Below are 12,973 nucleotides of genomic sequence, written 5' to 3' on the forward strand. Positions count from 1 at the left end.
ATCACTTTCATGGTAGCTTCATCACTACAGTAGATCGATTGGATATTGGTGCAAGACCTAATAAAAACACTATAGTTTTCAATAGTTACAAAGTAGGTTCAACACTTTGTAAGAGATTAAAATGACCAAAGTGAAGCTTGAGAACTAGAAAACTAAAGAAAATAAATAAGGAATGAGAATCAATAAGCATAAGCCACTAATAGCAATCGTGAAATTATTTGTTCTGTTGAGAAAAATCCCATTTGACATAGTACGCATTCACATAAGCACTCACGTATACAATCATATATACTATTACGCAGTTAAGGTCAACCAACTCCAAACTCAGTACACAAAAATCAAGAAAATCTAAATTGGATACAGAATAATAACCAACAAGAAAAGAATCTTATCGGAATTTTGTCGGGGTATTTTTCACTAATCCGGGCTGCCTTAGTATGTCTCTTTTCTACAAAAAAAAAAAAAAAAAAAAAGAACAAAAACATATATGATTTTGATTTGAAAAAGAGATTATAAAAATACAGAATTCCATAGAAAGCTAAAAAATATACCAAAATCATCCTCTTGCTTGAACGAACTCGTAGACATTAGTCACAAGAAAACTGAGAAAAAAGTGATTGAACCAACAATCAATTGTAACCGATATAAAATTCATTACAAAACTAATGTAAAATAATTTATTGTACTTTGGTTCCAATAGAAGCATAACAGCATAACGTGAAGAAATTTACAACTTTACTTGGAATGGAAGAGAAGCAAGAGGAAGAAAGGTAGATAAATATGACCTTGAGTAGTAGTGATGAGCCTGTAAAGTTAGGCCAAGAACATGTGTATTAACTAGGCGAACAAACATAACTCAAATAATAAAATGAGCAAATCAAAGCACGCAATCAATTATAACATTTTCATACAACATTAATTAAATAATAATCTGCTCTTATACTTGTTCTTAATACTCAAGCCAATATCACAATTAATTAAGCTTTTTCAACCTCTCTCCCCCTGTCTTCACTCTCTCAAATACCATAGCCACATCATCTGCTCAAAAAAATGACGTAAAAGGTCAATGAAATAATAATTTTGATTACAAAGATTGTTTCTTTCAAAATTTACTGACAAGAAATTGAAGAATCAAAAGGAGAACATGCCTGAGCAAATCTAGAGAGGCTAAAATCTTTACGAACATAGTAGTATGAAAAATACCCAAATCCAGTCATCCATACGTAGGCAACAACATGTACACAACCCACATTGTAAATTTCTCTTGCATTAGAGTAATGCTACATCAGAAAAAAAAAATGAAGTTACCACTTGTAACTTTGTAAGCAACTTCACATTAAAACCAGTAAGATTAGAGAAGAAAATAAAACAAAACATAAATACGAAACATACTTTACCAAATTCAAATGTGAGTCAACAACTAACATATAAACCACTACCTATCAAATGGACGAAAATTCGTTGAAACTTATCTCAAACATACACGTATATTGGTGAAAAAACTGTGCTTTCATGGAGGGAAATGAAGAAAAGGCTAATAAAATATGGTGTACGAGTCACTGACCTGCATCCATCCTTTTCACTTCTCCGTTTGATGCCTATTCAAGAAGAGTAAGGGTTTCACTGAAAATGGTGATTTATCTTGATGTATCTTGAATGTAATTGCTGAAACTGTAATGAGAAGAAGCAAGATGAAGGTGTAAAAATGCAAAATTTGACAATGTAAGAAACAAAACCGTACAAAGAACAAGAATATGATTTTATTGTTTCTAAAATTTAGATATGGTTTTAAAAAGTTCACAAAAATTAAAGAGATAAGAAATGAAAAGAAGTAGAGTAATCATCGTTACTTTTGGTTTTTAAATCAAGAATTTTTCAAAAACGGAAAGAAGATACAAATATCTATATGTTAGTATCAATCCGAAATAGACCCAATAAAAATGACAAAACATACTTACCTAAGGACTGAGTTTTCCGGTATAAAAGTCGGCCAAAGGACTGACATTTTCGGTGAAGAAACTTGAAGTTTTCTGTCTTCTTCTTTTCGAATGGCGGTTTAGGCTCGTACACAATGGACGTAGGACGGCGAAAATGCAAGGGACGGCTACTTCTCAAACGGCAAAAGAGCTTGGGTTTTCGAACGGTAAGAATGGGCGAAGGGAAGAACGGTGGACGGGAAGAATGGACAAAGAGAAGAATGGCAGACCGGAAGAACGATTTTGGGTGTTTCGATGGTGGACAGAAGAATGAACGAAAAGAATAGACAGGAAGAATGATACTTGACGTTTAAAAAATGTCAAGAATGTCAAATTTATAAATATTCTTGACGTTTTAAAAACGTCAAAAATTTAATAGATAAAACATATTATTTGACGTTTAAAAAACGTTAAGAAATCTGAAAATTAAAAATTCTAAATGTTTTATCTTTGAAATTACTTATTTTTTTTTTTGACGTTTTTCTTTTAAAAAATGTCAAGAAAGAAAAACAACACCTGTAAAGAAAAAGTTCCTTTTTCTAACCGTGAACGAAGAAATCATAAAAAAAGAATCGGAAAGTGCAATGTTGGCAGCCATAGATGAAAGAGGGAGAAAAGAGGGTGTAATGAACTACATTTTCCTCCTTTCCAACTGTATTGCATGTTTAATTTAAGAAGAAAAAAATGTTAGAGAATGGGGAAAATTGTCTAATACACCTATCTTAACGCTACAAATTAGATTTCATTAATATTTATGAACAATGGATTTCACATATTTTTAAAATACGTGGCACATAATAAAAGTGGAGGTACTATGCAATCTTTTCATATTTTTTCCATATTTACACTATATAAGATATTTTTCTATCTTTCTAAGGCTATCATAATAGATGTTATTTGAAATGAAATATAGGATATTTTCCTATCTTTTTAAGATTGTCGTAACAGATGTCATTTGAAATATTGTTTGATCTGTTTTTTGAATTTTACCTTAGGATTACTTTCGAATTGTTACTTCTTGAACGTTATATTTTTGTTAACTACAAAATTCTAGTGGGTTATTCTTGAAAGATTTTGTTTTCTTCTTCTTACAATTTATCAATTTTAGAATTATTTATCTTTTTATGTTGTGGGTTTATACGGATATATACTTTTTGTTAAAGATTTAGAATTGTCGTTTTGAAGATTGTTGACGTCATTTATCTTGTATTTGTTATGAGAAACACAAGTGGATCAGTCCATGTGATTGGGAAGCTTTTATTATTGTTGATCTCAAGTAATTAATGTTATGCATTAAGTATATCATTTTAAATAACATACTTTATATTATTTAAACTATAACTAATATATCAAATAATCATATAAAATTTTCAAAATAGAACAAATTACGTAGTTGATACATTCTGCCATCAAAACGAGATAAAAGATTAATGCCAAAATATATTTTAATCAAACAATCATAATTGAATTTAATTGAAAAAAAAACAACTATATATATATATATGATAAGAAAAATCCATGACACGCAATCATTTTTTCATAAATTCCATATATGTTCTTGCAATTTATATCTTCTTTATGATTTATTAATCCTAGGCCATCTTGCTACAATTAAGACTTAAGATCGAATAATCAAAGGCAGTAGTTTTTCATCTCAGGGCATCTCGGGGGCAATGTATGCCCGAGATTGAATAAAAAAAAACTAGAATACTTTCATCTTTGGGCTATCTCGATGCCACTAAGGCCAGAAATCGAATAGCTAAAGGTAGAAGTCTTTCATCCCTGACCCTCTTGGGGTAATATGCCCGAGATCAAATAAAATAAAGACATAATTTTTTCATCCAGGCCATCTCGGTGCCACTATGGCCCAAGATCCAATATCTAAAGGAAGAATTCTTTCATCCCGGGACATCTCGAGACATTATATACTTGAGATCAAATGAATTAAAGGAGGAATTCTTTCATCCCGAGACATCTCGATGTAGCAAGGCTCAAGATCATGTATCATGATATACACGATCGTTTAAATTTGAAAGTCATCGTTTAAAATGAAGTATAGGATCGTGTAGATCTATATTTATGTTTTTCATCTTGAGCCATCTCGGTGCATTGTATGACCGAGATCGAATGAATAAAGGCAAAATTATTCCATTTCAAGGCATCTCGGGGCATGGTATGCCTGAGATCGTGTATCAAAATCTACACGATTGTGTATCGCACTCGCTTGGTCGATTTCTCACGTGTTGACTTGGGTAATTTTGACATTTTACATTGTAGGCTGGTGGGATTTTTCCATTTTGCGGCTTTGTTATATTAAAAAGCAACTTGCGTCATAACACCATTACAATCACTTGTATATATAAATGTAAATATATATCACTCTACTGATATAAAAAAATTTAAAATATGTCAAATGACCAATATAAAAAGCATTGGGTATATTCTTTATACTTCAGATATACTCATCGATAAACAAGACTATCAAGATACAAACCATATTTTGTATAAAAGAGGAACAACGAAAACACGGATATCGAAAAATATAGTATTAAAATAAATAAAATATAACACATAAATAAATGGGATTTTTTAAAAAATATAAAAAATCGGTAAAATATTTACATTATATTATATAGAACAATTTCGAAAGCGGAAAAAGCTCATAGGCTCACAATGGAAAATACCAAAAATACCTCAGTCAACGCCCAATTAATTGGCCATAGGCGCACGAGTAATGTTCTTCTAAATGATTGTGTACTATAGTCTAAATGAATAATCTATGATTGTTTAGGTATACACGATCGTGCAGTTCTTTTTAACGATGGGGTAAAAGGCTTTAAATTTAAACGATCGTGTTGACCATTGCAAATGATCGTGTTGGTTATGATAAACAATAGTGTATTCGAATGTAAATGATAGTTAAAACTTCAAATCTAATGTTCATGTTGACCATGCTAAACGATCGTGTTAATCATGTTAAACGATCATGTTGACTATGGTAAGTGATCGTTTAGATCATGTCAACACGATCGTGTATACCAATGTAAATGATTGTTAAAAATTTCAAATCTAACGATTGTGTTGATCTAGCATGTTAAACGATCATGTCAGTCATGCTAAACGATCGTGTTGACTATGGTAAGCGAACATTTAGATCATGTTAACACGATCGTGTAATTCGTTTTAAATGATGAGGAAAAAAAGTTTCAAATTTAAACGATTGTGTTGACCATGGTAAACCATCGTGTTGATAATGATAAACGATTGTGTTGATAATTTCAAATGATGTTTAAACGATTTTGATATTCTTGAATATGAGGAAGATGAAGAAGAATATTGAATCAATCGTGAAATAGCTTCAAAGAATCTTGTCAAAAATAATAAAGAAGAAATAGGAGATTTAAACAGAAGAATAATGTCACGGCCCATCCCACAATGTGTCCTGACTCTCGCATTGCAGTACGCCAACGAATTTGAGCAGCCCTGATGCCTTTAAGCGAATCTCTAGAATGCTCAACCATAAACTTTAAATACTTGGTCTTAATGCTTAATGATTAGCTTGTCCTTGAAGATTAACTATGAGGCGATAAACAACTTTCACTAAGCATGATAATTGGAACAACTTCTTTTATTAAATTAGTTATGCAAATAATACAGACTATAAAACTTTCATTACAAACAATAACTAAAACAAAATTAGACTTAGCTCGCCTACTTGATCCTTCAATACTCTTCTTTTCTTCTTCTCCACTATCCATATATATATATAGATATGCTCAATCTCTTTCCTCCTAAACTTTTATCTTCTTTAGTCGAACACCTTTCAACTCGCATAGTTGATTCAATCATATTTTAGAATAATTTAACCAATAGGCATTAACCATTACTAAAAATTGAATTTCTGTCCTTATACCATCCTCAAAACGCTTTCACTTGTATGTATCATCTATTATACTTAGCCAACTCAATAAACTTCTTCTCGTACTCCGTGATAGTCATATTGCCTTGTATTAAGCTCATAAACTCATTCCTCTTTGTGTCAAAGAACGAACGAGGATAAAATTTATTTAAAAATACTTTTCTAAATTCTTCCCATGGGACAGAGTCTACTTCTCTCGCTCTTGCTGCATGGAGAATCCACCAATCTTTAGCACCTCATTGCAACATAAATGTTGCTAATTTACCTCTTCATTCATTAGGGCAGTCCATCACCCCAAAACACTTTTGTACCAAATTAGCCACTTTAACGCATTAGCCAGGTTGGTTTTTCCATCGAAAGTCGTTGCACCTAATGCCTTCAATCTTTCATTGCTAAATTTTTTTTCCCGATTCCATCGTTAGTCCATCTATCAATCTCCGTGCATCTCTATCATACAAGTTTTCTTCCATCTCCCTCCCTAGCACTTGGATTAGCCAAATGAGCTTTTGAGTCCATAGTGGGCTTAGTTGTGATATGCAATCTAATCCACTCGTCCTTGTCCTCTTCCTCTTAGTATGATGTCGTTCAATGTTTTCTACAAGGAAAACTTAAAAGTTAGTTTAACTTTTCTAAAAATGACAAACTTACTGCAAACTTGCAAAGTTCCATTCTCGAGGAGCGTATTGCTCTGATACCCACTTGTCATGCCTTGCTCTACAACGCTCATGACCCTTGCGTTGTGGAATGCAAATACGACTTAAACAGCCGTAACGCCTTTAAGCGAATTGCCAGAACGCTCAGCTATAAACTTTAAATACTTAGTCTTAATGCTGAATGCTTAGCATGTCCTTGACGCTTAACTACTAGGCAATAAACAACTTTCATAATACATGATAATTGAAAGAACTCCTTTTATTAACTTAGTCATGCGAAGAATACAAACTACAAAACTTTCCTTACAAACAACAACTAAAACAAAGACTTGAGGCCTTTAACGCCTAGCTTAGTGCCTCAACACTTGACTACTCGCCTTATACTTCCTAACTTGGCCTCAACGCCTTGTTACCTAGGGAAGGAAAAACTTAAACATAAGCCAAATACTTAGTGAGTGAGGTTTTATAAATCCTTTTAGGACATACAATACAATCAATTAAATTCATTTTCATAAATAGGCTTCAATGCCTCATTCAAAATATAAACCACACATTAGCCTCTACCTACTTATTTCGCCAAGAACGTGAATCATTCCCACGCATAGACTATTGTGATTTCTCGCATCAACATCTCCTGGAGAATTTCCTAGTTTATTTTTCGTTGCTCAGGTTGTTGACTCAATACACTTCTTTCAACGCTTTTCTATGTGGTTCTTTCATCCCATGGTTTCCTTGATTCATTATGTGTACATAATAGCTAGCTTATGATAGGAATAAAGCTAATGACTTACTCGCATACATGCGATCATCAAATAGAAACTTTAGTTTAGAAACTTTCTTTTCAATTAAACAAGCTATCAGATAACATCAAGAACACTACAACATGCATTAAACATATACAAACAACACAAGACTCATAAAAAATGCTTTAAAACATTGTTCTTTCTTTTAGAAAATCACTTACAAAACATTAAGTTCTTTCCTCTGAACGTTTACTCCAGATCTTCTTCTACTGACCTTAATGACTTCCTTAGCAAATCAACACTTAAAAACCTTTTCTCAGAAATTCCAAGGTAACAACACTTTCTTCAAATCGTTCAGTCCTATTCATACTAATTATAAGTTGGATTAGTCACTATTTAAGCTTCCCTTAACTCGTTAGCTCCTACTCGATACTTTACACGTGTAGGCTTATTAGATTTTCTAACCATGGTTAACTTAATCTCGACACTTCATCAATTGTCTAATTAAGATTAGAAATTTTCTCCAAACTTTCCTAACTCTCAACGCTTATTCTTCTTGCATTACAACATGAAAACACCTACTTCCTCTTGAAAGCAACTTCCTTCATCACGTCGTTTAGCTTCAACGCTATCTATCCTTCCAAACACCTTCTTAAAAATGTTTTCTTATAAAAGCCCTTGTATTCCAGACTTGGGTCTTACAACTAAAAATAAATAACAGGTTTGGAGGTGAATGTAATCTAGAAAAATAAAAAGTCATCAGAAAATAATTGAAAACGCGTCTTGAGATGAATGTACTCTTAATGAATAATAGGTCGTTGGTAGTTTAGCCAGAAAAAGCCTGTTAGAAGAATCTCCCAATGGGTGAAAGGAAGTCGTTCGTAGAAGAAACTTCCGACGACCTTTATATGTCTTTGGGATATAATCTCTCCCAAAGGCCTACAAAAGTCGTTGGGTGTTCCTTGCATCACAACGTTTCTTAACCAATCTTCAGAGGGCATTAGCTGTCAAGAGTTATGTTGAGATATTTTTCTTTAAATTCTTTTTGTTATTTATTTATCATTATTTTTTAATACTCACTTGACTAACCTAAAATTTAGAACAATATCAATCAAATAAAATGATAACACATAAATAGCAAAGTTCATAAACAAAGTTGATTTACATTTAATTTTGTTATGAAAAGTATACAACATAACTAAAAAAAAGTTTTCATAATGGTATACAAAGTGCTTTTGAATAGAGATATACATAAGAGAAGAATGATATCTCCAATAACCATTTCCAAATGTCATCTCCAAACAATAGTACTAGTTTACCAATAATCGCATCTGTTAGAATTAGTAGGGCTTTGCCCTTAGAGTATTTTTGGAAAGAATAATATAGAAGATTTTATTTTCTAAATCTTTCCTAAATCTTTCCCTTTCTTACTCCTATTGTACTCTATTTATTCTCTCCCTTTGTACCTATTGTATTCTTTCATAAGAAAATAATAAAACTAAAAACATCGTGGTTTTTCTCCTGGTTCTCGGGTTTCCACGTAAGTCGGTTTCGTGTTTATTGCTTTCAATATGGTATCAGAGCGAAGCAACAACGAAACCTTAAAAAAAATTTTAGGAATCACCCGGACCAAAAGAGCTGTCATTGCCTCCGCTGCCACTACCGCCGTCGCCGTTGTAGACACCACCATGGAAAAACTACTCCAACGGATTCAGACGCTGTCAATTTATCCAATGGGCCAACCCTCGCCGCCGTCCGCGTAACTTTTCGGCCCGAAACCATTTCACGCGCCACCTCTATCTGACGCATGGGCCCACGGGCTGCCATCTGTTAATCTCACTGCCCATCCCATCTGCTTCTATGCATCGTTGCTTGTTCAATTGTTTCACCCTTCCGGTCGGTCATCCACCGCCGCACGCGCTGCCCATCGTCGTCAGACAGCAACCTTCAAAACTATCAAATCTGTACAGCGGTGCAAATCTGTCCGTCGACCTTTTACAGCAACCTTTCTTCTATAGAACGGGGTTGACCAATACCATAACAGATTGAGGATTGAAGTGGGCAAGTAATCGGCACCCTTCGATTATGGACAACCATATGTTCGTGGTCTCGGGATTAATCAAACCTACATGAGAGCTATTTTTGAAGTTAGTACATCCTTGGCGCAGACTGATCTACTGATGTATTTCAAGAACCTGGTAATTTCACTTCCTAACGTGCCTTCAAATTATATAACTAACTCTGTTGCCTTTAGTGCTCGATCCTTGACCCATGATAATGGGAAAACAATACTCGTTTGTGAGCACTGCAAGAAACAACGCCATACCAAGGATCAGTGTTGGAAACTCCACGGTTGGCCCCTAAGAGGTAACAAGCGCTCCTCCAAGGAGCAACAGAACTCAGGGTGTACCGATGTTAGGGAGACTACCAGAACCTCTCAGCCCATTGACCCTACTGCTAGTCAGACCAACTCTTCTACTCTATGCATCATTGCTCAATCAGGTATGTCTCAGTCCCTTGGTCTTATGAGTGTTGATGGGATGAATCCCTAGATTTTGGACTCGGGGGCCACATATCACTTGACAGGTTTCTTGGAGCACTTTATCTCTTATGCCCCCTGTGCGAGTAATGACAAAATCCAGATAGCCAATGCTCTTTAGCCCTGATTGCTAGGAAAGGACAAATAGTCCTCTTTGACGGTTTCTCCCTCCAGAATGTTTTGCATGTCCCTAAGCTTTCTTACAACTTGTTATCTATCAGTAAGATCACTCGTGAGCTACATTGTAAAGCTACTTTCTTACCTGAGTTTGTTTGCTTTCAAGACTTGAATTTGGGGAGGACAATTGACACTGCCCGACATCGGGGGGGGGGGGGGACTTTACATCCTTAATGATGATACCTTCGGTAGTAGTATCTCTACGACTAGTTTACTGTCTTCCTATTTTAGCACCTCTGAACATGACTTTATGTTGTAGTAGTTTCGGTTAGGTCACCCGAACTTTACGTATATAAAATATTTGTTTTCCTATCTCTTTCCTAAACTAGATTCCTCATCATTATCTTGTGATGTGTGCATTTGGGCAAAACAACATTGTGTTTCTTTTTCCTCACAACCATATAAACCCACATAACCGTTTACCCTTATCCATAGTGACGTTTGACGTCCTTCCAAGGTCATCGCCTTATCGGGAAAGCGGTGGTTTGTAACTTTCATCGATGACCATACTTGTCTTACCTGGGTCTACCTTATCACAGATAAATCCGAGGTTTCATCCATTTTCCAAATCTTCTATCATACTATTACAACACAATTCCATACAAAAATTGCAATTCTTCAGAGTGATAATAGTCGGGAATTCCAAAACCATAACGTTAGTGAATTTCTAGCCTCCAAGGGGATTGTTCATCAAACCTTGTGTGTCTACACTCCTCAATAAAATGGAGCAGCCGAACGAAAAAACCGTCGCCTTGTGGAAGTAGCCCGTTCCCTTATTCTTTTCACTTTCCTTCCATCATACCTATGGAAAGATGCTGTTCTTACAGCCACTCATTTAATTAATAGAAATCCTTCTCGTATCCTCCACCTTCAGACTCCCTTAGATTGTCTTAAGGAGTCTTACCCCTCTACTCGTCTTGTTTCTAAGGGTCCTTTTCGTGTGTTTGGATGTACCGCTTATGTCCATAATTTTGGCCTTAATCATACCAAATTTACCCATCGGGCTCAGGCTTGTGTGTTTGTTAGGTATCCCCTTCAACAGCGCGGTTATAAATGTTTTCACCCGCCATCTAGAAAATACTTTGTTACTATGGATGTTACTTTCTGTGAGAACTGACCCTACCTTCTTGTTAGCCATCTTCAGGGGGAGAGTGTGAGTGAAGAGTCTAACAACACCTTTGAATTTATCGAACCTACTCCTAGTATTGTATCTGACGTTGATCCTCATTCCATTATCTTACCCACAAACCAAGTTCCCTGGAAAACATATTACAAGAGGAATCTCAGAAAGAAAGTTGGGTCCCATACTAGCTAATCGTCGGCTCCAGTCCAAGACTTCGAACCTCCTCGAAACCAAGGTATGGAAAACCCTATATAACCTTGTATTAATAATATGATGGGTGAGAATGACAGGTCTGATGTTGCTGTTCTTGAAAATATGGAAGAAAAGAACTGTGGTGATGAATTGAGGTTAGAATAGAAATAAGTAACAATGAAGCTGAACAGGGTCATACAAGAAAATTTAATGAGCATGATCCCTCTCTTGAAATTCCCATTGATTTGAGAAAAGGTACTAGATCCTGCACTAAACATTCCATTTGCAACTATGTGTCTTATGATAATCTCTCTCCACAGTTTAGAGCGTTTATAGCAAGCCTTGACTCTACCATAATACCGAAAAATATCTACACTGCTCTAGAGTGTCATGAATGGAAAAATGCTGTTATGGAAGAGATGAAGGCTCTTGAAAAGAATAGAACTTGGGAGATCTGTGCTCTACCCAAGGGACATAAAATTGTAGGATACAAATGGGTGTTCTCTCTCAAATACAAAGCATATGGTACACTAAATAGACACAAGGCAAGGTTAGTTGCAAAGGGATTTACTCAGACCTATGGTATTGACTATTCAGAAACCTTCTCTCCAATTTCTAAGTTGAATACTGTTAGAGTCTTGCTATCTATTGCTGTGAACAAAGATTGGCCTCTATATCACCTGGATATTAAAAATGCTTTTTTGAATGGAGACCTTGTGGAGGAAGTCTACATGAGCCCCCCGCCAGGATTTGAAGCCCAATTTGATCAGCAGATGTGTAAACTCTAGAAATTCCTATATGATATGAAATAGTCTCTGAGAGCATGGTTTGACAGATTCACTACCTTTGTCAAGTCCCAAGGGTACAGTCAAGGGCACTCTGACCATACTTTATTTACAAAGGTTTCCAATACAAGGAAGATTGCTATTCTAATAGTTTATGTGGATGACATTGTTTTGACTAGAGACAATCAAACAGAAATCAGTCAACTAAAGCAGAGAATGGGTGATGAATATGAAATCAAGGATTTGGGAAATTTGAAATATTTCCTTGGAATGGAAGTGTTCAGATCTAAAGAAGGTATCTCCGTGTCTCAGAGAAAATACATCATTGATTTGCTAACAGAGACAGGTATGTTGGGATGTCGTCCTGTTGATACTCCTATTGAATTCAACTGTAAACTAGGAAACTCTGATGATCAAGTTTTAGTTGATAAAGAACAATATCAGCGCCTTGTAGGTAAATTAATTTACCTATCTCATACTCGTCATGATATTTCCTTTGCCGTGAGTGTTGTCAGCCAGTTTATGCAGGCTCCCTATAAGAAACATATGGAAGCTATTAATAGAATTTTGAGATACTTGAAAAATACCCCTGACAAAGGGTTGATGTTTAGGAAAACATATAAAAAGACCATTGAGGCATATACTGACTCGGATTGGGCAGGATCTGTTGTTGACAGAAAGTATACCTCTGGTTATTGTACCTTTGTTTGGGGTAATATTGTAATTTGATGGAGTAAGAAGCAAAGCGGTGTGGCCAAGAGCAGTGCAAAGGCTGTATACAGAGCTATGAGTTTGGGAATATGAGAGGAAATTTGGCTCCAGAAAGTCTTGTCAGACCTTCATCAGGAATGTGAGACACCATTGAA

The 12,973-nt window shown here is 35.1% G+C and overlaps 1 long non-coding RNA gene across 2 annotated transcripts; it reads right to left on the minus strand.

Annotated features, from left to right (window-relative positions):
• Positions 1-276: 276 nt before the first annotated feature.
• On the minus strand, positions 277-2,247 carry LOC127149943 (uncharacterized). Of its 2 annotated transcripts, none has more exons than XR_007821819.1 (5): positions 1,959-2,247; positions 1,565-1,671; positions 740-805; positions 552-602; positions 277-448 (listed from the first exon to the last, which is right to left on the minus strand). It is a non-coding gene; the product is annotated as an uncharacterized LOC127149943 (long non-coding RNA). The 2 variants fall into 2 exon arrangements; XR_007821823.1 differs by having other exon boundaries at positions 732-805.
• Positions 2,248-12,973: the final 10,726 nt, after the last annotated feature.

This window comes from Cucumis melo, chromosome 1, assembly GCF_025177605.1.
Source record: "Cucumis melo cultivar AY chromosome 1, USDA_Cmelo_AY_1.0, whole genome shotgun sequence".
In the NCBI taxonomy this organism is placed as follows: domain Eukaryota; kingdom Viridiplantae; phylum Streptophyta; class Magnoliopsida; order Cucurbitales; family Cucurbitaceae; genus Cucumis; species Cucumis melo.